The sequence below is a fragment of the Hylaeus volcanicus genome, chromosome 1 (assembly GCF_026283585.1).
Source record: "Hylaeus volcanicus isolate JK05 chromosome 1, UHH_iyHylVolc1.0_haploid, whole genome shotgun sequence".
In the NCBI taxonomy this organism is placed as follows: Eukaryota; Metazoa; Arthropoda; class Insecta; order Hymenoptera; family Colletidae; genus Hylaeus; species Hylaeus volcanicus.
The window spans coordinates 20,291,947-20,316,815 of record NC_071976.1 but is presented as its reverse complement, the minus strand read 5'-3'; the positions used below and the strand labels follow the sequence as shown (position 1 = coordinate 20,316,815).

General features: G+C 42.3%; 1 protein-coding gene across 4 annotated transcripts in view; it reads right to left on the bottom strand.

Annotated features, from left to right (window-relative positions):
- The window catches only part of LOC128878529 (bromodomain adjacent to zinc finger domain protein 2B), a 168,374-nt gene that overhangs the window by 77,889 nt on the left and 65,616 nt on the right, over positions 1-24,869 (bottom strand). For all 4 annotated transcript variants that reach the window (XM_054126823.1, XM_054126817.1, XM_054126831.1 and 1 more), the window contains exon 3: positions 6,588-6,668. The gene's annotated coding sequence lies outside the window, so the exon portion shown is untranslated. The remainder of the gene's footprint in view (positions 1-6,587; positions 6,669-24,869) is intronic.

The following is a 24,869-nucleotide window of genomic DNA, read 5'->3' as shown; positions in this document are numbered from 1 at the left end:
GTATGGAAGTTCGTCCTTCTGGGACATATTTGACCCGAGGGTCTTAGGTTCAGTGACTCGAGTTCACAAATAGAAACACCTGGTCTCACCCCTATCGTGTATATCATAAATGTACAGACAGATGTCTCTTCTTTTTTCATTCATTTTGGAGTAATTCGCAAAAGTGCAACACGAAAATCCGTCATGAAACGATCCACTCTGTTCCTCTGGCGGGTCACATTTGACCCGCCATCCGCAGCTACCGTCCCAACTTCTCCGATTCCACGTCAAACTATCCTCCTTATCGCTCCATTTCGCTATCATTACTCGAGCCTTGGCCGACGCGATTGACTCGAATTCGCCCGACGCACGCATTGAACTTGATCCCATCTCTACCGGTTGGCAGTTAGCAAAGCGGCGCGCGGTCGTATAAAGAGTCCCCTGCAGAAAACGAAGCGGCGGTTAATCGTGTGTTCGCCCCAGCGCGCGTGCACAACTGCACACGCAGAAGCGATACGATGGTCCAAGGCGTACATATTCGCGTGCGCCGTTTATACGCGTCGTGCGTGTCCGCTCCGAGTCTCTATCCGCCGGTTCGCGTCCCACCCGTTCCTTCCTCTCTCGTTTTATCTTATCCCCAGCCTCTCTCGCCGTCTGGCCGGTTCTTTCGTTCCTCGCAGGTCCATGTTCCACGAATCGAATTCGCAGAGAACACCTATCTTCGGCGAAATTAAGCGTGGCAGTCCGTGACCCACATAGAGGCCATGGTACAACGGCATTGGGTGTGACGCTTAGAGAACAGACAGTGAATCGAGGATTTGGGTTGAAATTGGTAAAGTGGTTGATTTCTGGGGACGATCGATGGCGAGGAAACCAAATTCGGTGGTTGTAAGTAGGAGTCGGATCGTAGGTGGAATTGGAGTACTTTCGATGTCTTCCTAAGTTGCGATGCATTTTTCTAATAATTTCTCTATTGCTCTATCAGAGCAGTCTTCCAACGTGTAGAAGGTCACGTATCTTTTTCCTCCGATACAGATGGAAGCTTCCCTATGAACGGCGCTTTAGACACGCGTGTGCACAAAGCAGCGTGCCGATATCTCTGCGCTGGTGAGCCAAGCCCAGCGTCCAAGGTGCGTCACGCTCGGAAATATGCGTGCCTTCCGCCTCACCCTTCGGTGCTGCAGTTGCACCGCAGCCAATTCGAAGCAAATGCACTCGCTCGACTGACTAGGTGACTTCTAGATCGCCGTCAGGCCTCGAATTAACTACACGAGGAAGAAAAATCATCGAACATCGCTGCTCTCAGAAGGGGAACTGAACGAGAGGATGACGAACGGAAACGTACGACGTCACTCTTATCGTCGGTCTAGATACTCGGTATCTCCTCTACATCTGTCTTATCGCGTTTCAAAACGTTGCTGAAAGTACTTCGAGGCACGGCGTGGCACAAATTTAGTGGAATAGGTTGGAGAAGAGCTGGATGACTGGATTTCTAGAGTAACTGCGGTTGTGTATGGCGTGAGGACGAAGGACATACTCGAGACATCCGTCAGGAAACCATTGGGGTTGATAAGGTAGCTTGTGTGGGTCTAATGGCGCGTGTGTGTAGAAGTTTAATCTTTCACCTGGATGTTTAAATGATTCCTGTGCAAGCTTTTTAGACAGTAATTACTTAGAGTTCCCTGCACTGCGGGACTCCTCTGCATGGTTAAAAGATTTATCATATTCAGTTTCGGTGAAAAATATATTAGTCAGTAACTCGGCATTGCTTCTACTTATAATTTTCAAAATATACATTTATCAACAAAGTGTAACAGAATATATTAACCGAGGAGGACCCACAATTGGCTTGAAGCCAATGGCTAAAAGGACAACATGCGCGGATATCCACCAACTAAATAATTTTTCTTTACAACAATATGGCATTAACTTCCATCTACTTATATGGCCATCACCATATATCGACAATAGAATGCCTCGGAAAAAAGAACTACCACCGGAGTGGGTAGAAAATTAATGTCACACATTTACGCATGACGTGGCAGTCGTCGTGTAACGCACACCCGGATAATTTTCAATATTTCGCGTTCCTCCCGTGCCGGTGCCGGTTTCCCCTGTCTGTTGAGGTTTCGCTTCCACCTCGTTCGATCTTTTATCCGGGCCCAGTGGCGAATTCATTCACGACCGTGTCGAGTGCCCGGTATCATGCGCGAGAGGCACGTTCGGCGACGAGGACGCCGAATAAATGTTACCCAATGGAGCCTGATCGATCTTTTCTTCGGCTCTTCTGCCATCCCTGTGCTACCCCCGCCCACGTAGCACGTTCTACCCCCGCCCCCCCCCCCGGCCCCCCGGCACCGTAATTCGTATTCTACGGCAGTTGTATCCCGGGATCGCCCGCAGCTCCCAGAGCAGCAGCTAGCTCTGTGTTTGCCGGCACGTCGGATAGTTAGTCGATGATGTCGGACGACTAATGCGCCGTAGGAAGTATCGACGTATCTCTCCCAGCAGTAGCGAGCCCCTTGCACGTGTTCCACCCTTCTCGCAATTTTAGAACCCGATGGCCGCCGCCGCTGTGGCGTTACAGTGTCGCCCACTAGCATCTATATCTCGAGATCCGACGATGAAACCGCTATGCGCGCTCCGATTGGGGTGGAACACCGGGCTTTGTCTCCACGTCGTTCACCAGACGACTGAACGCGACGCAACCCCGGATTGCACGAGTTCCAGGCTGGTTTCAGGGATGAAGAGCGCGTACGCGAGCAACGGTGACGCTTTCATTGAAAAATTCGGTAGTTGGTTGATTCTCGGTTCTGGGGGAAATTTGTTTTTAGGGGGAGTAGTAAGCAAAGTGATCGATAATTTTATTGTTTAGTTTGTACACTCTTTGGAGACAAGATATATATATTTCCCGCGTTTCTACTCATTTTCATTTTTTCTTAAAAATTGGCACGAGCTTTTTGAACAACCCAATACGTCTAGTCGTGAAGGTCCCTTAAACAACATTATCTTCCACCTTTAATTATGATTATGTCTATTTTCATTTAAAATAAAAGTATAACTCTTATTAAAACCAAAATCGTAAACCCTCTTTTAAAAAACCCTCTATAAAGTAATAACGTATATCCTTATAAACATACATGGTGTGACAATTAAATTGAAATGAAAAGTACCCACACGTTGTACAACAATCAACAATCAATACTCATGCACGAACTTTATGGGTACGATACTGGCTCGTCTTTTGAAGAACTAGTATCAATCATCGATGACCGTGTCCAGCATCACTCGAGGCAATAATACCATCGTCGGATTTCTCGCTCAACTTTCCGGTCGTCACCTGTCCATGATGGAACCGATCCGACCTTTTCAGCGTCGCGCATAGATTTATTGCACCGGAATGACAGATCGTCGGATAACGGAGAGTCTCGCGACAAGCGAAGCATTTCGTCGATTCGACGGCAAATCGATACCCGCGTTTCCGAAAGATTCCAAAACGGATAACCCGTGAAAGCTCGCTGACTCGTAATAGGTATCCTCCGCGGCCAGATGCGAGGACGACGAATTAATTAATGGGATCGGGTGACCGTAATTAAGCTTAATTAGCCTGACCCGTTGCTAACTGTGTTTATGCAACGGCAAAGTAGCGGGACGAACCAATACGTCGATCCAGCATTATCGACACGGCGTATCGATGAGCAACGACCTTGATTAACGCGGAACAAATTAAAAATCGCGCCATTTCGACGCGTCGATCCTGTTTGCGACTCATGCAAGTGTGCGAGACCTGTGTTTTTATTTTATTTTATTTTATTTTACTTTTTCTGAGAAAAATACGTCTGCTTATGGTACATGGTTTCCACGCCCATTCCACGAGGAAACATCCGCAATATCCCGCCAGAGGAAAGGCTTCCGACGACCGCGGAGTCCCTGGAGTTTTGGCAACGAAAAACCGTCGACGCTATCGACCACCGACTCGGTTCGATATTTGGGACGAGGCTGACCGCCGTCTGCCAAATTCTTTCTTCCTCGAGCTCCGACTGAACCCCGCCATAGCCGGAGGACCCCAGAAGTCGTTCAAAAATCGCGTGGCTACTCGCTATTCCACTTCGAGGGGCAAACCCGTTTCTCTAAGGACAGGAAAGAGCTCTGTGCTGTCTTCAGCCGAATTCGAAGCTTCCACTTGAATATGTAAACCATCAAATATGTACGCAAGAAATACTAGACTCATTTTCTATAGGAAAGGGTCTAGCAAGATAAGAGAATAGGCAATCGGCTCCCAATCCAATTTTCATTGCTATTATGTGCCGTGAGTGACACCTACCAAAAAAATCAGGAATGATGATCGGTTATTCAGCTGACACGTGTACAAACTTCAGAACGGTCGGAGTCCTGGAACATGGTTAAATAATTAAAAAGAAACAAAAATCCCATGCGTTACGCTCCGTGCAATGGGCCGAAGTAGAATGAGATAATGGTCAGACACGCTACGCGTATCGTTACAGCTATGCATACGACAAGGAGGCAACCAGTTTCAACAATTTTGTAATTGATATCATACAATTTTCCTTAAAAGTATTCTATTTATTATTTCGTAAGCGATATCTAAATATTATTTACAAACACGCGCTGTGCGTCGCTCGATAGATTGTAACTTAGTTGTAAATAATTAAAAAGAAACAAAACTGGCGATATGAAACGAACTAAATGTCACGTGAAGGTCAACATATTGAACCTCGATGGATTTCTTATAAGCTATTAGACTGTGTAGTGAAAATATGCAGTCCCTGTCGTAACGACGCGCCTAGTGTGTCTGACCATTATCTCATTCTACTTCAGCCCATTGCACGGAGCGTAACGCATGGGATTTTTGTTTCTTTTTAATTATTTAACCATGTTTCAGGACTCTGACCGTTCTGAAACTTTTACATGTGTCACCTAAATAACCGATCATCATTCCTGATTTTTTTGGTAGGTGTCACTCACGGCACATAATAGCAATGAAAATTGGATTGGTAGCCGATTGCCTATCCTTATCCTGCTAGATCCTTTCCTTATCTGCCCTTTTAACACGTTAACTGCCAGAGAAACATTCTTGACAATTTCTGTTAGGATTAAAAACTATATAACCAAACATATATCGTGGTATCTATTTTTGTAATATCATCAGAATTTATGAATTTCATTCAAATTTATTTTCTTTGATGCTTAACTCTCAGAATTAATCTATTTAGTTCATCAGTGAAAAGCATCGTCACCCATGTATGAGTGACGTGGCAATCAACGTGTTGACTGTGACTATGCTCGCAGCAAACTCAGTAGCCTATGACACATCTCAAAAACTAACTTTTCACACCTGTTGGAGACTTTTAGAAAAATTCAACCAGCACCCATGGGATATTTTCTTGTAATTTATGACGATAAAAGAGTTTCATCTAATTAAATTTATAACTACTACGAAGGAAGCTGCATCCAGTGGCTAATATTTCCGAGGTAAACGAAATGGATCTCCGGTCCGTTGACGCTTCGGCTACGTTTCGGTTCTCCCGTGGCTGCTCGCTGGCTATCGATCGCCAGAACGAGCCCTTCTAACTTATTCAAGGTATCCCGATTCCCCGTCGATGATGTCTATTCTATTCGCGGCTCGATGCCGCGAATACTATCCATCTGGTCGTAATGGAAATAGAATGCTACCCGAATGGCATGTGACAGTCCTCTAATCGAATGGAAATGCCGAATTAGACCGTCCGTGTATTCGGCCCCATTAGAAGATTTTATTCGATCGGGCGTTAGTCGGCCCTTCCATTGGAACACCGCCTGAATCATTTACGGCTTCGAATATATCCGGTTTCCTCTGGTCAGGAGCTTCAACCACCTATTGCGTGAATTTTACTTTATTTTCTGGAGAAGAAATTATTCTTAGCTCAAGTCGTTGCACTTGAAGCTCTATGCATTTCAAACGGAATTAGGGTGTATTTATTGCAAAGTAAATCGAAAAGAATTAGTGAAATTCAGAGTTACACGGAACGATTAGGGTACAAATTGGGCCCTTCGGGGAGCAACCGATTGTTCGAGGCGCGAGATCGTTGCGTAAGCACGTAAACAGCGGCGTTTTAGCGCGAGTGACCACCAAGAATTATTTTGGGAAGAGCCACGGCTGTTTACCTCGCCAGGACCGCCTCAGAATTCACGAGCAAAGCAATCTTCTCGTAAGCAAGAGACTAGAGGCATTAGTGTTTTAAAAATTATGAACGATCGGGATTGGTACCCAAGAATTGCTCGATTATTCTCAGTTGGCAGAATGTTTCGTCTTTCATCAGAGTCCCCTCGAAGAATATGATCGCCTCTCCGTCTATGCATATTATTTATTAACTGCAACTTAATTTGTATCGCGAGTTTCTATTCTTTAAATAGAGACTGAGCGAAATTTTATTTGAATAACTTATGTCGAATTGAACCAACGTGACACGTCAGAAGTTATCCATTTGTGAGGTGTTTTCGGTTAAACGGATATTTAAGAAGTTTCGTTTAAAACGGAAGAGTATTTCATTATGCAATTAGAATTATCATAACTAGAATCTCCTATCTTTTGATCGATGGACGCTTACCTTGAAGGAAGATCACATACTTTTCCCGGTTAACCACGAGTGGACACATCAGACATCCTTCCGATTTACAGACTGGAGAACCTGCACAAAAGATAATTAAATTAACATATTAAAGGTATTAAGATATTATGTAAAAAAAACTTAACAATTTTTAGTCCCCTAAAGTAATGCCCAGCCTATTAAACAATTAGAAACCATACTAATAACAATAATCGTGAAATAGACAGGGTCATTTTCTCAAATTTAATCCTTCGTAATAGCTTGTCTCTACAATCAGACGAAAATTATTAATGTGGCTCTTGTTATTATAATTTGATGTGAAACAAAAATATACGCGAAACACGATGCTGAAAATGTTTTTTGTAGCGAAGCAATCTCGATGAAAAATATGAAAATTGTTGTGTATTGTGAGAATACATTCCCGTTCGTCCAGCCCCTCAAAAAGTACAATACATTAAAATTTGAATATTTTTGGTAATAGTAATAACACGAACGACAGAAATAAACGAAGCCGGCGATGTCATTCGTACGGATGAGTTTCACTGGTTGCGATCGCATCGGTCCCCGCTACGCAGACGCTGATAATTGATAGCGTCGAACGATATCATTAGGCGTGCACAACCAGGAAGAAATTAGCACGTGAAACGACGAGCCCGATACTTACAAGCCCGATGCAGACTCGGTGGCACGGCGTGCCACGAAACTGCGCGCGCGTTCCTGGCTCTCGTTTTGAATAATCGCACCCCTCTCCCCTGCCCGAGCCTCACGAAGTCTTTTCCAGTACGGTAGGAACGCGAACCGCGGAGGAAGTCGATAAAACCGTGATATCCTTTGCACACAATACGAAAGAAGGAGGAGGGGGCATAAAACAGGGACCTCGGAAAGCCCCGTAATTACAAAAGTCGCCGCGCCGTATTGTTATGCACTTAAATCTACCTGCTCTTATAATAAATTAGAATATATTACAACAAAGTATGAAATTGGGAAACCGTATGGACGAGTGACGTGTTTCAAGCACGACTCGCATATATCTCGATAGCCGGCTTTTATCGATCTTATCAAAACTGCATTCGGAGCACCGAGTTTCTCTTTCGCTCCTCCGACGGAGCGAGCAGGGCCGTGGTAAAAACCGTATTATCGATCATTCCTAGTGGCAATTTGCATGCTCGACGACCAGCTTTTGCCCTCCCTCCAGCTCCCCTGGGTCGACACTGACGTGCGTGCATCATCGAATCCTCATCAACGACGGCATCTCGTCGACTCGAGTCGAGTCGAGTCTTGCGGAGATGCGACCAGTTTTTGCCAACTGGTAACAGCTAACAGCGAGTGGCACGGTTTCGCGTCTAACTACCAGTATTACATACTGGCGACCCAGGCCATTACACGCGAGCATTCTCGATTGCTCGGCTGGGAGCGTCTTCCAACGCGGAAGTCGACGTTCGAGGCAGCCAGACCGCGATACCCATTCTACGCTCGACGACGAACATGACGAAACCTGGAGTTTTGGTGTTCATCAAAATCGGTGCCAAATTATGCGATTAACCACTGTGATGGTTATAGAAATCAGGTATTTAATTCTGTAAATATGATCTGTCGTATGGGATACGTCCATAGAGTTGAGACTCAGTGGGTCAGTGATTAGTGATGGCCCTTAAGAGTCTTGAAATTCAAAATTTTTCACAGAAAAGAAAATTTGTCACTAACACGAGGAAAAAAACTGGCCACTGAATTTTTAATACGTTGACTGCCAGACTAATAATCATGAAAATTCCTACGAGGAATTTTGTTTCTGTATAATTAGAAATGACACATGCGTTTAACTCTTCAGAAGTTACCAATCTTATCCGAATTAATTTTCTTCGACACCTCGCTTTGGAATTATTCCTCAGTGAATATTTATTCCTCAGCGAAAATCCTTGTCACCCATATGTGGGTGTCGTGCCAGTCAACGCGTTGACGTACTATGTGTCACTAAAATATTTATTCAAGGCATCCATGGATTTTCCTCTTAGAGTGTAATATTGATAGCTCTAAAAAATAATATTTAATCCCCTGCGCTCTAATAAAGGCATACACCGACGATAATACTCTCATTGAGTTTCGTACCGGAATATACGGGAGAGCCCCGCGGATCGATGATCGCTTTACGCGGATATTTTTGTCGCGCATTGCTGGTTCCAGCTTGTACGCTTCCACTGCGGCGTTTTTATCATTGTCACCGGTTTCCTTCCTTCGTTTGTCTCGAGCTGGCTGGTATCGACTACTGCACAGTTAGTTGGAGAGCTACGATTCCTTTTTTCTTCCATTTCAGTGAACGGAAATGACCCCTCGTGGACGTGATAGCGGAATTGGACATCGACTAAATTTTTATTAGAGTAGACTTTTGCTTAATTATTACGATCCACCGTTCACTGGACTTTGGAAACATACTCCCAAATTATTCGTACGGCTGATTTATATTATTTAACTGGAAAGGATTCTACAAATAGGCGATGGAAACGTCGTGGTAATAAATAAAAGACGTATCTGAGATATCTGAGAGATATTAACTAGAATAATTGTTATTTTATAACAATAACTTAAACATGGTGTTCTTATAATACGACTCAGGAATATATTGTAATAATAAATATGTATAGGTCCCCGAATGATTCGACTTTAAGCTTTCAGGAGAAGTCTCGACAAAAACGCTTTTGTACGGTGCTGTACTTCGGCGAGATAACAATTCTAGTAAACGTTGGTTTGCTGATACGAATTCACTGAAGTACGCAAATCTTCCCCGTCGCTGAGGGGATAAGTTCGTCTCTTCGGTCGAGAAGTCCACTCCAGACACTTCCAGCAACGTCCAACTTCAGAAGACTGTAACACGGGAAGAAAGCACCTGCACACCTACATTTATAAGACACTTTCTCTTCGCTGCAACGAGTGGGGCGTAATTTGGTAATTTACTCGCGTGACAGCTTACACAACGAGATTAGAATTATGATCGAAGACCAAACTGTCTGGAATATGTGTCTCGATGCCGCGGAACAAGATCGCATTATTCAAATTATTACAAACAAGATAATAGTATCAATTCTTTGACTTCTACGCGCTGCATAAAGATGATACTTTGCCGCCTTTTTTTTTGTATCAATTATGGTCGCTGTCCCATGATACCACGGAAATTTTCCTATCGTGACAATCACTAAAATATGTTTGGATTAATCGGTCCTTTAACCGCGTGTCAATAACAGCCAGTGGAACAAGATCATACTATTAAGACCACGATTACCGACGCTCTAATTAGCGTATTTGATAGTTGGCGACTTTTTCCGTGTACACAATCATAATCGGTGTCATATATTACCGCGGAAGCAAGTGGCAATATGTTATGAATGTTTTACCTCAATCTAAACGTGAATGAAAAGTCGTTGGCAGTCAGCCGTGACCGACGCCGCTGCGAATGCGTCGACTTGGACGATTAGAGAACTGGCCGCTTTTTACGAGGTACAGCCTCTGACATAATCGCCGCCTTCCGTCATGGCATCTATCTAACCCTGATACGAGCGTTTAACGACGACGAATAATATGTATTGCCCGCCGAGATAAACCAAACAATGTAAATTGATCGCGGCGGATGCAAGCATTCCTCAATCTTTATTTAATTATTTGATTGTTGGTGTCAACTCTTTCTTTGGAACAATAATGTAAATGTAGGCTTTCTAGCTATGCTCGTAGTTGAAAGTATTGTTAAATTTGGAAAAGATTCAAAGTTCCAATACATGTATTCGTCTTCGTTTCGATCCCTCTAAATCTGAAGAATGAAGAAAATATGAAAATTGGTTACCAGTGGATTCTCAAGCACGGCCAGACTCGAGTAAATATATTTACAAAATGCTAGAATATTAGGAACTCGCGACCTGGCACTTTTAGGACGAGAAAATGATTTTAACCCTTTGACTTTGGCACGCTTTAAGCTGAAAGCGCTCACGGCGCACGTAACGAGACAGTTTCTATCCAACGCCGGGTTACGGAACGTTCTTGCGAAGCAAAAAGCGTTTACGGCACAAATAACGTTCCTTTGAAGGTTTTTCTTCGTAAACTGGATCGGAGTAGTTTGTTACAAAAATAAATTTATGGAATATAATCCGTAGGCGAATATCCACGCTCTTTCGACTGCTTTCAGAAGACGTGTATGCACAGTCGAAAGGTTTTTGAAAATGCCCATTATCGTTTGTGTTTGTTTAACTTCTTAACCAACGTAAGATTCAACGTAGGATAATAGGCGTTGAATAAGAATCAAGCTCCAGTTTCGCAACCGATTTGCATAAAAATTGGTAGCAAACGGGAAACCCGAGATAAAGAATTCGCAGTGTCACGATTTTGGCACCAATTTCCCCAGCTAGAGCTAAGGTTGGCCGACGTCTGCCAGCAGGAAGTTCCCAGAGAGTTTCTATCGCAGGAATAGAAACTACAGAGACAAAAAAACTCGCGAACGTCAATAATTTTCACAGGAACAAGTTTCCCAACGTCGGACAGTCGCATTTCTGCGCGATTTACCGCCGACTTGGTGCAGCGTATAGCAATTCCGCGCGAAAATATTCGAATTCCTGGTCTTCGAAGCCTGAAGAACACCTCGGTCGGGAGACAGTCACCGAAGATTTTCCACAAATTTCAGTTCGTAGTAATGAAACATTTCTTACCATAAAGGGAGATGTTCTGAATTAATAGTAATTCATTCCATGATCCAAACACTGATCTTTACTCTAACATTAAAACTTTTCACTCGTGGCTCTCGTTTAATGGTTTCTCGATAAGATATTGCAAGAGAGATATCAATGATCTACAAAAAATGAAGAATTCTCACGAATTAAGAAGAGATTCTTCCCAATTTTTGTGCATATCAAATCCGTTACGACACAAATATTCATAGAAAAAATTACGGTTGAGCTCTCTTCAGGAATTTTATCTTCGACTCGTTATCGGTGCTGTTCGAGTAAATAGACTCGGCCATCTCTGGCGACGAAAATTGGTGTTTGTCGCGACGTTCGGTTATAGGAACGTTCGTGGTCGCGATTTTAAAGGGGCATGACGTCAGTGATCCGGCGTGGGTCGACCTCTCTCTTTCTCTGGCTCGGTTCGATCGGGGAACGAGGACTGGGCTGGCAAAGCCTCCGGGCAGCTGTCGCCTCGCGATCCTTTCCATATAACGATCTTTCCTACGGTCTCGACATTTTTCATATAGCCCTGTCGACTTTCTACCCAACTGGGAGCCAGTCGAAAGAGGAACGACACGCCGTGGCCGTGGCGTAACGAATTTAGTCGAGCGCATCTCGTGTTCCCTGCAGCGCGACCAGAACCAGACGCACGGCCTCGAATCCCCATGATATTTTGATTAGACCGATCCTAGTACCGCTGGACGCTATTCGACCCATCTACGGAACGGCGTTGGGTAAGAGCTGTTCGAAATAGGTGGGGAGAAGTTGAGAAATAAATTTTGTGAACCGCGACACTTGTACAATTGGAGTATGAGTGAGACATAAAAAGATAGTGAGTCATGTAGTGGCAGATAATGAAATACATGAGTATAAATTATTAGGTGATACGTTTGAAGCATAATGATAATCTGAGTGACTATGAAAGAGGCTTAAGACATATTTTTTATTGTCTACATCTAGGTAGACCTTTCATTTAAGAAAGGATAGACAAATATGAATATCTGTGGCATTCTCGAAAAGAAAGTTTATTTTATTAACTACTTTTTTACAAAGATATAAATGAAGAATTCTTTAAAATTTTTACCTACGTTCACCTACGAATGCATACTCAATTTATACACGCAAAAAAAAAACATTAATATTCGAGTCACAGCAGGTCTACCTCGATTACTGCACGGCTCTCCTTCCCAATACTTGCACTAATCGAGGTTTCGCTGTACACTCGACTCGTACTCGTCGCGCACGTCGATATAATCGACCAGGAGAAGACGCTGCGTGTAAATCGTCGCTGCGAGGCGAACACACACGCCAGTCGATCGCGCGATGCTTTTGAATAATTACGCGGGTTGCACAACGCGACTTGGAAATATCGCGTAGAGTCGCTGGAATCGTGATCGCGCCGCTCCGTACGCGGCACGGTGAAATAAGCGAGTCCACGTCGCCCACGTAGTTGGTGGGAATCAATAAGTTCCTGAACTTCCAGGAATAAATCGTCCGTGTGTACAAGACGACTCAAAAGTGGTAGCTGACGGACAGGAATTTCCGGAAATCCTGGCAAACATGCGTCGTCGTTACCAGAGAATTAAAGGGGCTTTCCAAAGCCTAATGCAACGCACTTGCAGACCTTGCAGAATGTTTTCACTGTGCTTGGTATTTGTGAGTTTAATTTATTGCCGATTCTTTCAAGCACCGTTAGCATAAGTAGACTCGATTTAACTCGTTATCTTCAGGTTTTTTTTATTGAGAAGGAATGCTGAATTTCGTCACCTTAGTATAGTCGAGGAGTTTCTAAAATTGAAGAGTGCTTAATAAAATTTTCGGTGAGTCTATCAAATTTGTGAGTTTAATTTATTACTGATTCTTTCAAGCGCTGTCAGCATAAGTAGACTCGATTTAACTTGTTATCTTCGTTTTTTTTTATTGAGAAGAAAAGCTGAACTTCGTCACTGTAGTATAGTCGAAGAATTTTTTAAATTGAAGGACGTTTAATAAAATGTTCGAAAAGTCCACTAAATTAATCGCAATCAAAATTCCTCTCGTGTTCGATATTCGCGGATTTTGTATTCATAGATTCTTTTTAATTTCCTCTCCCTCGGTCCAACCTATACAAGTTGGATTTGTCTTGGAGAAACTTTATAGCCTCCACGAGGACTTCGATCGCGAGAATCTTCAGATCCTGCCAAGGTCTAAAAGTATTTCAGCCTGCGTCAAAGGATACTCGATCCCCAGCCGTGGAGAGGGTCCATCCAATGAAGGGCGTTAATTCAACAGCTGGAGACACCTCATCGAGCGACAGAGTCAAACATTTCACGGGGCCGAGAGTTATTATTTCAGCTGAGAGCGAGGAGGTGCTCGAAGACGGGAAATCTACAAAGGAGAGCACGGTGGAAGCGCGATTAAACCGCCCAGACCCATTTTCTTTTCTCTTCTGGCCGCGAATCGATTACTGGCTGAAAGGCGCCATTCAGAAGCGATTCGTCGTTGACTTCGTCTTCGAGAGCTGGCCACTAGGCGTGACGCGGACTCGTCGGAGCGAGTCGTCCTGGTCTTCTGTCAAGGAAAGACCGCTAAACCAGGGGGAAGGGGTCCATCCGTCGCTTTCGCCCTCCGTCATTTATTTCCAAATATTCCCTGCATGGGAAGTACGATTCTCATGCAGGCAAAGGCTTCTAATAAAAACTAAAGTCAAACAATAATAATAATTGTAGAAACAAATTGATTTATTTGTGCGTTTGCTTGGGCGTGTACACGCTTGCAGAAATCATGAATGAGTTCAGTTTTTATTTTCAACAACCAAGCGAATCTCCTAATAACAAATAGCCAACAGCTCTCGATGCACTTCAATGGAAATTAAAATCTGAATTGTACGAATACTACGCTTCGCGTTGAAGGAATGCAAGTTTATCTCGAGAGCCTGTTCAATGGAATAAACGTCATTTATTATTCGAATAAAATTCTGTCCATCTCTTTGTCAAATTCTGACAAAGGGTAGTTGAGGAGCAGTTAATAAGAGAGAAACAACAGAGAGTGAAAGAGAGAAGAGGGGGAATATTTCCACGTAATTCCGCGTCGACTATTTTCGTTCCCTCGAGTGTCATAGCTTCCACTCTTTTGAACGTAGAACACTTCAAAAATTATTTTTTTTAATTATATGCCGCGCGACTCGGCGCTCGCGAGGCACAACTGCTCTTGGTCACACCTGGAACGTGAAGCTGTTCACGGTGGCGTGAATGTGTGCGAATGTTTCGAATCGATCTGCGTTGGTAAGTTATTTTTTTGTTATATGAAATGATCTATGAACGAATATCTCCTTTATGTCTTGTTACCACTAATTAAACATTTCTTTGAGTAAAAATTATTATAATGAAAAAGATATTAAAAAGAGGGTCCTTGCAATCGTTTCCTTATATTCATCGTTATCTGTGTCGTAATTACAATAAACATAAAGATTATACATATCACATACCTCCAAGAATCTGAGCAGACTTCCACGATCTCTCGTTAATTCCCTCGAAAACGATTCATTCCAAGTTCCACGAAAGCCCAATTTTTAAATCATATCGACTCAATTGAATTATACTAAATACACCGAAAAATTTCAAAATTAAATCCGCGTATTTGTTACAATATTAATCCCGTAATATCCAGCGCGATGAGATGCGGCTCGCGTCCAAAAATCGCGGAAATACGGGCTACCGTAGAAATTAAAAAAGGAAATAAACGGATAAATAGCAGAGAGGAAAGGATCGGAGGGAAAAATATTTTTCCCGCGCGATATTTCCAGGAAACCGAACCGTGTCAACGAAAACACCACCAACCCCATCGATCCGCGTCGAATTACAATATCTCCATTACCGTTCCGTGTATCTCTCTAAATTCTTCAACAGTGCGTCCCTCGCTCCAATTATTAATACTCGCCCATAAAACAGTTGAATGAACAGAAACTCCAAGGTAAATATTAATATACAGATTCACGTCCCCGCGGAATACATTCGCTATTAAATAAATGAAAATTTACGGAGCGCCCTCTCCTCACCCTCTCTTCTACGCCACCCACGCATTTTGTATTTGCACAACTTATATAAATCTCTTCGCACCGTTCCCACACCCCTCCCTCGTCACGATATGATTTATACACATGCACACCTGTTGTCGTCGGCTTCGGATAAACAAATTAACAAACGCAAATGTTCGACACGTTAACAATTACGCGAACACGCGACACATTCTCTAGAAAGATACGCGATTCCGGCGGGCGTGCGACTGTAATTCAACGGGAACTCGCATTATCCCCGTTTAATCCATAAATAAAGGTCGTTTATGCGAATATATTTTCGACTTTATCGCGTGATCGCGTCCGCGGAGCAATGGAGAGCGACCAACCATGGAGGAACGATCGATCGAGATCGCGAAACGAGGAAACATGATGAATGCTCGCTGAAGAAACGATCCCGATGATGGTTTGCTTGTTTTTCAAACGGACGGAAAAATGTACAACTATAGAAGCTCGGTTCAACTTTATTTTCTGTTGAAGAATTTCGTGTTTGGGTTTGGATCGTTTTTAATGACGAACGCGAACGTTCCGTGATATTTAGGAGGATTCTGAAGGATTAAACGAATCAATACCCCAAGATTTATTTTTTGAGTATTCAGGGCATTCAAAATTATTTTGGATTTTGCGATACCTTTGGATTTTGCGAACAATATAAATGATAATACAGGGCAGATAAATCTCTCCATGTACATTGTTATTTAACGTGAATATGAGAGTAGACAAATGGCGTTTGTTCGGTGATATCGCTAATTTACAGAGAGTAAGGAAAATTATATCGATAGAATTCCCAGAATATTCATGGGTAAAATTTATTTTTTCGTAAAAATACCTGATTCACTGCAAACCGTTGTATATTAAATTTAACGTATTTGGAATAATTATCGAAAAAAAAGTAAATGCAAATTTCAAGTAAATGTGTGCATCCGCAAAATCTATATTCTACTAATTATTTGAAATATTTAAAATGCGAAGGACAACTTTGAAGTCCCCGGAGCACCTATACACCTGACCGCCTTGCTTTGGATTCGATAAATTGGATTCGTTTCTGATAGATTTTTCCACTATTCGTACGTAACATTTAAAAGCAATAGTTCAAGACACCATTGTCTTCGTCAACTCTGCTTAAACACGATCGACAGCCAAGCGTTCACCGAAAGCAGCCACGCGTCGATCAACCGCCGATAGTTCAGGCTGACTATGCATACCTGTTCGATAAATCTTGCTTGACAGAACTATCGGGAATCAGTCGATCGTGGTCAATTTATTCCAGACAGCGACGTTCCATGCGAAGGGACAAGTCGTATCTACGAGTGGGGAAAAAATAACGGTGGAAAGAAAGTGGTGAAAAGCTGCTGGTGCCACTCTCTAGGAATTAGAACCGACGGCCTAGAATACTACACGGCGATCACAGAAAGTTGACCGAACATAGAAGAAAGAGTATGCAATCTTAAAAAAGGAATCAAAAGTCAATGATAAAAGTACTAATACAAAAAGTTTAATCTCAATATACAGCATGATCAATTGATGGATGTGCTGCAACAAGCAGGCAGCTCCATTTTTTTTAATGGTTTTGAGGTTAAAATATAATCACGGATTTAAAAAATTCTTTTCTTTCCGTGGTGCAATAAGGAGACAGCTCCACTAGAAAAACTGATGATGTCGATCTGACGGAGACAGAGCAAGAAGAAGAATGAATTCTATTGCCAAATGTTTTAAGAATAAAATAAACATGTGTTTGAAAGAAAATTGTGTTCCCTTCATTCGAAAAATCCCTTAAATTTCAGGTGTTTTTTAGAACGGACCGCAATAAGGAGGCAGCTCCAAACATTAATCCTCCCCCCACCATTCTGAAAAGGAAGGATTGAATCCGGAACGACATAATTTCATAATTAGGTACCTATGCTATGATATGAAAAAGAAAGGGAAAGAAAATTTCGAAAATCTGAATTTTAAAACGTTTTCTTTAATTTCCCAAAAACTTGAAAAAATGGAGCTGCATCCTTATTGATGCACACCCCCCAATTGTTCAACTGAGACATATTAAACGTGGTGGAGAATTCACGTGGAAGCGCGTATTACCGAGTATCAGTCATCGTCGAGTCACAGGATGTAAATGAAGAGTCACGTGGAATTGGCGAGAATCGAGCGTGTCAAATCGAATCCAACTCGGGTGCACGTGTTAACGGTTCGAGCTAGTTTTCCTGAAAATTGAACATTCCACTTCGGCTCACTTTTCCGAAAGACTTTTCACGGATTTGAATGCTACCGCGATTTTTAGCCCCAGGGACGTGGGACCTTGACAGATTTTTGATAATATTACTTGAAACACTATTTTACATTTCATTGCACTATTCAAATGATGACTAAGAGAACGAGCAATCAGCTTAACAGATGTGCTAGCACTTCCTAACAATTCATTCATTATTCTCATTGGCATACATCGACAATCATACAGTATTTGTAGTTTTCATTGGGATGCAATGTGGTAATGAATTACATAATCACAAACATACACGTATAAACACATCATACAAACATATACGTCTTACCAATTTGAATACCTGTCACTTCGTAACGTAAAATACGGAAACAGTTCTCGGAAAAATGTATCCAACACTCCAAAATGAAAATACACAAAACCAGAATTAAACCACAGTATCACGTTCCAAAGAATATTGTTTTATAATTAAAAAAAAAAATTGAATTACTTCGCATAGATGCGACTAATTTTTCATTTGAAACGTGCTCGTCTCTGACATGGGTTGCAGAACGATTCCGTTACCTATCCGCTCTCCTGGTTCCCCTCGGCGAGAGGCCTTCGTGGAAAGAGTGTAGGTAACCGCGCAGAGGAAACGTGGGTAAAGCGTGCGAACGCACTCACACGGGCTCAGGAAAGTATGGTCGCGATACCACGGACGACGCTGCGCCGTCACGGAAAGTCCGACTTAACCTCGATCGCCCGTAGATCCATGATCCTCGCCGAGGCGAACTCGACGTACGTTCGAGAGATAAGAAGACGGCGTGCGTGCACGCGCAGTCGTACAGATTTTTCACCGACTTCACCTGGTATATCGCCAAGTCAACCGCCTCGACGATTCCCGTTCCCTAAGATCTTAACATTGCAACTACCAAGGTAGTCGATTTCATACTCTTCTCTTTAAAATTACTCCAAAATTATTAAAATAAGGTGCTGTCACTAAATTGATCTACCCTTGAAACTGTTCGATTTATTGAGTAATAAAATAAAAATTCTTAAAGGTTTTGGTGATTGATGCAACACTGGAAGAATGTGTTGAAGGGACAAGTATCGATGAGGTTTACTTTATCGGGATCAGCCCTTTTCCCTACAATTTTAAAGATACAATGCTCTAAGAACTACAGCTGCGAACTCAACTGCTTTCCAAAGTAGAAAGACGCACTTAAAATACTTTCATTTCCTTTCAAGAGGCCCGATATAGTCGCTCGAGGCATGCCAGCAATTCAGAAACACCTTTTACACACGTTCACCGCGAATTTCACAGGAATTAGAAAGACGAATCGCTAATCGTGGCCAGTTATTGTATTTAAAAACGTTGCACCGCGGTTTCACCCGAGTTCTCTTTTCGCGAAGCTCCGTGTGGAATCCTCGCCGCGGAGCGATTCATGTAGTTCATGGCCTCGGCGTCGATCGTGATCGACGATCTATGAAGACTTTCGAACGCGACTCACGGAACACGTGTACCAGACACGGGGAAAGGAGAGCGCCTAATGAAAGAAAGGGAATGCACTGACAAATAAATCCTCCAGTCAGCAATTTACCAACGTCTGCCGCGCGCCACGACTTGCACAGTCGGACACTTAACAATGCCTGGCGATTTTTTTACGCAATCACCGCGAAATATCGCCTGCAATCGGCGCTGATATTTCGATTGCTATCGCGGTACGATCGACGGCTTGGATAAATGACGAGTGAATTAGGGAAAGCAGGGAGAATGGACTCTCGCACTGTTCAACTTAAAGAATTATTTAGTCGATTTAACAAACGAATAGGCGTCAATGGTAAAATGAGACCGAAACAGTGGTAGATAATTATTTTGAGCTGCTCTGTATAGTCTAATAACTCTGAATTTGTTACATGCTTAGTGACTGTTAACCTTTTGTTTTACGATTTAATTTCCAATAGTGCGTGCCATAAACCGTAACAAGGTTGGTCACACGTCGGGACATTCACGGTTTGGCTGAGCGTTTGCATTGTCCAAGTCGCAGACGTCCTATGATTTGTATACATGTGTATGGTACAATTAACTTCGCATTGCAAAATGTCTGTATTCATGTTGCATTGTAAATAATTACGATCGATTGATTATTGAACAAGAATGATTTATTGTCTCAAAGTGAATAATACATTAAAACCTAAGTTTGCCATAACGAATTCGGTAAAGAAAACTGAGTGAAGATCGCGGTATAGCTCGATCATCTCTGAGACGTTTTATTTACATTTTTCTGACACGACAGAGGCTATGTGGTTAGGGAAATAATAAATATATTATACTTGACAAACAAATCACGCACTATATAAAAATAAGTCAATAATTATACCTTTTCCTAATGCTGCTAGCAAAAATTATAATTACATGATCGTAGAACAACAACTTCACGTCTAAGTTGCGGGGAACGATACAAAACGCGTCAAGTATACACCCAGGTCGAATTGATGGATCACTGATCGAATTTCTAACGAGACCATCCCTCTGCCCGATACACACACATAGACGGAGAGTGGATTGATATTTGCGCAATTGTTGTGCGACCAAATCGACCAACAATACGTCACGTACCTGTCCACGAGTACAGCTGATGTCAGCTCTACCAATGACGTCAACAGGGCGCAACGCTCGTTATCTCGCTTACCGTGGTTCGACGAAACACTATCTCGATGCGTAACGACCAATCAAATTAAAAAGGGCACAAATTTACAAAATTTTCCAACATTTTCACTCTCGAATCGATGTTCCTCTGCACTCCAAAAATATACTCTTAATCAGCTCGAGTTTTATCTTACAGCAACCAGAGTTAATGAAGCAAATGAATGAAATTTAAGAGTATCTTGTGAAATGAAAAAAATGTCTGAATTTCCAGAAACTACGCCACAAAACAGCGGTGGAGTTACCGTCTCATGTTGAAACAGTTAACAGTCGTCTGGAAAGAATATTTCCAAGTCGACCCGTTTCTTTAACCGTTCAGGTACATGTAACCCCGGCTAAGTGCAACGTCCACGCGTTGCATAGGCGTAACGAGACGTTGCAACGGAGTTCCACGCTGCACTCCGACACGGTCGTACACCGGTGCACTTCCCCGCGGTTGCACGCCTCTCTGATCGTTGACAGTGACTGATAACGGAAACACCGGCTTTGCATGCAAATACAATCGCGTTCTTCGCTTGGAAGTATGCTCGCTTCGGACGATTAATCCACGGCTATTCCACCGTTTAACGTCGATTTTCATCCATCTTCCAACCGAGCACAAATTCGCCCACGGAAAGAGACCAGTGTGTTTCAAGTCGAGAAAACGGGGTTTTATTCCCTTGTGATCTAAGTTATCTATGGCGACTGTGATTAATTAAATTAAAAAGAAATTCACTTAGAATTTAGGACGAGCTTGTTATAAAAATATAAAGATATGAGTGTGTATTTAATAATATTGAAATAAAATATATGAACTTGAATTGAGTGTATGTTTGAATGTTTTATGATTCATTCTTTATGAGAATTTTACGAGATTTCATTCTAATTTCACTTTAATAACCTACGACTATTAAATCATTTTCTATCAGCTTCCAATTTGTAAATACGCGGAAATCTGCGTGAGTAAATTTTGAAAATCCAGAACCGTTTCGAACGTGGCAGAATTGTCGCACGAAATTCCGCGCTAATTAATCTCGAGCGCCTAGGGGGGGGCCCAGTGGCGGTTTCCCTCGCGCAAGAAATCGTAAATAGCGCGCATGCGAGCATAAAACTGCGACCAGGCAATTACCAGTTGCAAGTTTTCTTCCACTGTAAAATGCAGATATTCCAGTGATTACATGCTGGACGAGCGAACAAGCACGCCACACCAGCGAGTCTCAACATGGCCCCCTCGATCATTTTCGAATCAGTATAATGAAATCATTTCTTTAAATATATTTTTAAATCCTTTTTAAAGCTAGCGTATCGAATTCGAACAGTTTCTTATTTCTTCATTCAAATTGAGAGATCCTATACAGGTGAATAAGAATTAAAAGTGTGTCAGGGGTCAAAAAAAGGTTGAGAAACACTGCACGCCAGGGGCTTTCCCGTTGTGGCGCAAGTTTCCTTCGCTGCACGCTCTGTAGTAACGATGACAGCGAACTGTAACGCGAAACACCGGATTCGCATGGCGAATATTGCCACGGGGGGGTCGCAGATATCGATTCCGTTGACGGACGCGAGCGGCCCTGTCATGGATTAATTATGACAATTTTGCCGCGGGGGTGGCAACCTGGCAACGTCTTCTCGTTAAAGGATCTCAACATCGACGCGATTGATCGTAATTACTTCATTGTTGCGTCAGTGCGAGCAACCGTGCACGCGATGCTTGCTGGTACGAATATTGCATGCTATCGGAGGACGCGACAAAAGAGACAATGGGAGATGTAGATAAAACTCTTGAATGACGAATCAAAAAATACAGGACTGGTTTACTCGTTAAACCAAAGTTGGAATTTAAATTACGGAAGTGAATTGGCAAATTGTAGGCTAGGTGTGGAAGACATAAATGTTGCAATATTAATTCTAATTCTAATCGGTGGTACTTAAGGCGTCTGGCCACACTGAGCGCTCGCCAGATGGCTACGATTCTTTAAAAAAAAATTAATTTTTCAGATAATGTATCTAAAAGTAGTGTGTACAAATTTCAGAGCAATCGGACCGCAAAATTTGTCACCAAAATTTTCGAACCGTCGCCATTTTTTTTTTTGTTATCTCAAACAAATTTTCATGTGTTCATTAAACCGGTTTTTAGTATGTGTCAAAACATAAGAATATTTTTTTCTATACATTCATATTTATGAATTTTTTAAGAATAGTACCCATCTGGCGAGCGGTCAGAGTGGCCAGACACCTTAACAAAGAATAGTATCGAATTCGACTCGACAGAGGTCCACCTAATTATCCAATTCGACCTAATATCTAATTACCAAAATTCTAAAAAACTCTGTACATCGGTACTTGCTCAATTTGGTCCAAAGTTTCGCATACCGAGGGCAAGCGTTGACAAAGTTTCATGTAAACGGCCGTTCCAATCAGATACGATACTTTGAATGAACAGTATATTAGACCACACGCTCTATCTAATTGAATGCTGGATTTGTGATTGCGTTAATCTCGAATTAACTGGTCGTGAAAAACTTCGTACGGCGTAGAATCAATATTTCCTCCACTTCAGTCGAAGTTTAACAGATCGTGGGTATAGCATACAAAGTTTCATGTAAACGACTGCCGCAATCAATCAGATATGACACAACGGGTGAATAATGCCGGGTTCAACTTGACCTTTCGTCGAGGACCTTTACGCGTAGACGCATATTCTACCGCTATATAGGCATTTGTGACTACATTAATCGTAGATCGAATGATTACGAAACGGTGCCTTAACTGCGAGTACAAAAAGTTCGAGGCAAACGACTACTCCAATCAATCAGATACAGAGCGTTCCAGAAGTATCTATTCATCTCACCACACAGCAAAATTATTTCCCACATTTAAACATAATAACATACGTTATCTCTCAGGAAATTTTCTGTCGATACTTTAACCATCTTCAGGCGTACAGAAACCATACTTAAAAATGCCTAAACAATTCCTTGGACAATATTAACTCAAACAAGCTGCTTTTGGGACTCTCTATACATCACTTCGACCAAACGATAAAAATGAAACTCACTCTTCTTCTCAAGCTATGAATATTCAAATTGCAAGGTGCATGCTCGTGGCAGTTACTATCGTGACTAACGACACGTGGCATCGGGGCACGAGTGAAATTAGAATTCCGTACAAAGGTGCAAGAAGTTAGTCGATACCGTCGGAACGTCGTGCGTCATGTACGCAGTTTCTTCGAACCGCGTGAAAAGGTCATCGCGGGAACATGCAAGATGGTCGACGTTCACGGATTCGTCCACGTACGCTCGATTACGGGAGCACAGAGCTCGTTCGCGGCCACAGCTCCCCGCTGGAGCTGCAGCTGCACTTAAGCCCGACTACTCCCCATGTTGCATTTCCGCATTGTCCGCCATTCTTTTCGTCGCGTTTTTGTGGCTTGGGAGCAGCGCGCGATCGCCGATTTCTCGCCTTCGTCGCAGGCGACCCATTGTCGGCAGATACAGGCCCGATTTCCTCCATGAATTTCGAGCGTGTATTGTTCGATTGCTGCGGGCATTGCCACAACGCTTGATTCGCATTTTTCACGAAAAACAAAAGAAACACACGCAACGGAACTGGTCTAGTTTCCACACAAAAATTTAACTCGTACTTTGCATACTTTTTTTTTCTTAAAAAAGTCTCAAGTATCAACCCCAGAGGCGAAGAGGCACCTTCGACTCGTACTTGACAGTCAACGCGTTGTATCTATTGGTTCAGGTGTAATATTTACACGATTCCTGCACTTCCTCTCACCAGTCCCACATTAATGATATGTACATGCTTACTGAAAGCAAACAAGTATTGTTTCAATAATCTCTAAAGGTGCTCCAGAGGGCACGGGCCCGGTGACTTCAACGCACGATTGGGTATGCACTTTAAATACTTCGTTCGTCGGTCGTGATCTAGTTGACTCTCGATGGGTCATATTACTTATGGCTTCTTGGAGAAAATTATATAATCAAGTATCAATGAAGAGAATTTTGATAAAAAAAATAGCTAAACTTGGAACATTATTCGATGTATCAGAAAGATTATTACAGTTCATTACCATTTACCCCTAGAATGGAAAGGTTAATGTTTAGTCTTTTAACGGAAAGATTGAGAATGTTTACTCCTTTTCTAAATACCAAATATTTAATCTTTTCTTTTTTCATTAGTGCATAAAGTATCAAGGGATAAGGTGCTAACATGGTTAAAAATAACAATAAATTTTAAGTATAAGTCTTTAATAAAAAAAAAGAAGTAACAAAAGGTAATGCAAGGAGTAAAATGCCATAAAACTCATTCTGTCCATTCTAGGGTCAAAATAGTAGTCTGAACATATAAAATCTTACTTCATTCGTGCACCTGTCATACTGAACTACACTCGAGCAAAGTTTCGACATTTCCGCCTACCTCGAGTTTCAATTTTCCTACAACTCGAATTTCAAGTTTCATTCAGACAATAACAAACGAGCATTTGATCATCCTTTTTTACTTGAAACTTGTACCCAGATAATAACGAAGCCACCTTTGGACACCGCAACGGAATCGAGTAAACCAATTTCTACGCTAACCAGCTGACGTTTTGAAAGAATCGTATCGTCCTGCGTACACGAGAGAGGAGGGGAGGAGG